We start from the raw sequence: 2948 nt of genomic DNA, 5'->3' as shown, positions 1-2948 counted from the left end.
TCAGTAATCGTCATCTTCATTAGAGTCCATTACTTGTCTTCTGTTGAATTTAACTGTTGTTTTCTTTTCTGTTTGTTGGCTTACTTTTTCGAGGATTTCTATTAAACCTTGTTCTGATACCTTCCCGCTTAGTTGTCCATACCGTGCCATCTGTATAAGGTAATTCTCTACTGCTTTAGTTTTCTTAGGCTTTACAAGTGCTAAGTTACTTAATCGGGCCCGGGCTGACTGATCCAGAACTTGGGCTAAGATACTGTTTCTCATTCTGCTTCCCTTTGCTTTGCTTCCTGTTGTGCTACATCGCCAGGGTCCCCGTGCTTCGCCTGCAGCTCGGCCCCCCTGTGCTTCCTCAGCGCCTCAAGCTCCTCCTCGGCCATGGTGTGGCCCTCTGGAGCGAGCAGCGCGGCCACGCTCCAGCTCACTCAGAGAGACCTCTGGGAAGCTGTACTATGTCTAAGAGCTTCAGTATGCTTAAGCCACGTTCCAGCTGTTTGTTCTCCACAGTAAGCATACCTCTTTCCTTCCAAATAGCCCCATTTGCATGGAGGATGGCATATGCGTACTGGGAATCTGTGTACACATTGAAGATCCTCCCAGTCCTGAGCTCTACGGCTCGGGTGAGAGTTATCAGCTCTGCCTTTTGGGCAGAAGTCCCTGGAGGGTAGGCTTCTTGCTTCTGTGACTTGGGTCCAGGAGGTTACAGTGTATCCTGCCAGACTTTTCCCCGTCTCCTAAAACTGCTTCTGTTTGTGAACCATTCCCGTTTGGCATTTGGAAGATGCTCACTTCCTAGCTTGGGGCAACTGGAATAGATGGCGTCTGTGGTTTCTATACAGTCATGCTCCAGGGACCCCATTTCTGTGGGTATCAGGGTGGCAGGATTTAGTGCGTGACAGGTTATTATGATAGCCACTGGATTGTCTAAAAGCATAGTCTGAACTTGAGTCGACCTTCCAGGGGATAGCCATTCTGTTCCCTTAGAACTTACTAAAACGTGAATCTGCTGTGGAGTCCATATAGTGAGTGGCTGACCAAACATTAACTTTTCAGCCTCCTTTATCAGGGCTGCAGTAGCTTCCTCAGCCCGAAGGCAGGGAGGCCATCCTTTTGTGGCTTGACCTAATTGTTTAGAGAAATAAGCAACCACCCGAGTAAGGGTCCCAGGTTTTGACCTAATACCCCAGGGAGATCCTCCTTCTCTCATGAATGTAAAGGTCAAAGGGTTTAACTAAATCCGGGGTGGGGGGGTGCTAGGGCAGGGTCCTGAAGTAATTGCTTTTTCAATTCTTGAAAGGCCCCTTTGCATTCTGAATTCTATTCAAAACGATCATCATCCTTCCCTTTGAACTTTTCATATAGAGGCCTAGCTAATGGACCATAGTTAGGGATCCAGATGTGGCAAAACCTGGCCATCCCCAGGAAACCCTTAAGTTGTCTTCTAGTTTTAGGAGGAGGTGAGGCTGTAAGTGACTTCTTTCCTTTCCTGGCGTAGGCTTCTCTGACCTTCTGTGAGAATGAAGCCTGAGTGGGTCACCCTAGTTTGTGCTATTTGAGCCTTTTTCTTGGACACCTCATATTCTTTATTGGCTAGGTGGTTCACGATGGTTCAGAGTTTTCCTTAATCAGGCTGGTGATCAGAATGTTGTCTACATAGTGGAGGAAGGTTCCCTTCTCCACATGTTGATCTTTCAGGTCTTTAGCTAAAGTTTCTCCAAAGATGGTGGGGGAGTTTTTGAACCTTTGGGGCAGGACTGTCCAGCAGTATTTTTTTTTTATGTGTTTGGGTCCTGCCACTAAAAAGCAAAACTTTCTTGTGAATCTGGGGCTAATGGAATACAGAAGAACTCATCTTTTAAATCGAATACAGAATACCAGGACTTGGGGAAAATAGAGTGGCCAGCAGGGTGTAAGGGTTGGGGGGGACTGGATGTATATCCTTGGGGGCTTCATTGACTGCCCTGAGGTCCTGCACCATCTGATATTCCCCATTGGGTTTCTTTACAGGGAGAATGGGTGGTATTACAGGCTTATTAGCATGGTCTAATTAGGTCCTGGTCAATTAGGCCCTGTATAACAGGGGCAATGCCCAGAAGGCCTCCTGATGGAGAGGGTACTGTTTTCTGTTGGGCCATGTGTGTCCTGGTTTTTGATGAACTATCATGGGACTGGCTCCTACAGCTTGTCCCACCCATCCCTAGGCTCATACCTTGGGATTTACTCCATGGAGGTCGACTTGCTCTGTGTGGGGAGGTTTGTCCTTAGCTGTTAACATTACCATCTTGTGCCCCCTGTCTAGAGGACGCCAATCTCTAGTTTGTCTCCCATTAGGTGGATAGTATCCCCCAGTCTATGTAAGACATCTCTTTCTAGCAGGGGTATAGCACATTCAAGAACATATAGGAAGGGATAGGTGAGTGTGTATTCATCCAATTTACATTCTAATGGCTCTATGAATGCCTTTTCTTGGGCCTTCCCTGATACCCCCATAATTTTACAACTCTTACGACTGAGTTTGCCTGATCTGGTGTTCAGAACTGAGTAAGTGGCACCAGTGTTGATTAAGAATTCGACAGGCTTTTCCCCTATGTCCACTGTCAGCGGGACTCCTCGGGGGGCTCAATTGAAGTGCCAGCGTAGGAGCCCCCTGACCCCATCATTCTTCATTGGCTCAGACCATCTGCCTTTGAGGGTGGTGGCTGGGATCTGCCATTTCCTCCCCCCTTCTGGGGCAGCGAGGGCATTCTTTCTTCCAGTGTCCCTCTTATTTACATATGGCACACTGATTGGGTCCTTGTTTCCTCGGTTTGCTATTCCTCGATGGGGGTTGGGGGTCACTCACTGGAGTTAAGAGTCTCCGTGGGCAGTGAGTCCAAATTCCCATGCCGCCCGGTTGACATTGGAGGGCAATGGCCAGTGGGTGGGCTTGCCTCCGTGCCTTTTTATCCTCT

The 2948-nt window shown here is 48.2% G+C and overlaps 1 pseudogene across 1 annotated transcript; it reads right to left on the bottom strand.

Moving 5' to 3' along the window:
* LOC307066151 (programmed cell death protein 5-like) lies at positions 1-377 on the bottom strand (annotated as a pseudogene). The gene has a single exon. The product of its transcript is annotated as a programmed cell death protein 5-like (transcript).
* Positions 378-2948: the final 2571 nt, after the last annotated feature.

The sequence above is a fragment of the Hyperoodon ampullatus genome (genome assembly GCF_949752795.1).
Source record: "Hyperoodon ampullatus genome assembly, chromosome: 18".
Taxonomy (NCBI): Eukaryota; Metazoa; Chordata; class Mammalia; order Artiodactyla; family Ziphiidae; genus Hyperoodon; species Hyperoodon ampullatus.
The sequence above is the reverse complement of the archived record's forward strand: the minus strand, read 5'-3'. Positions and strand labels throughout refer to the sequence as shown.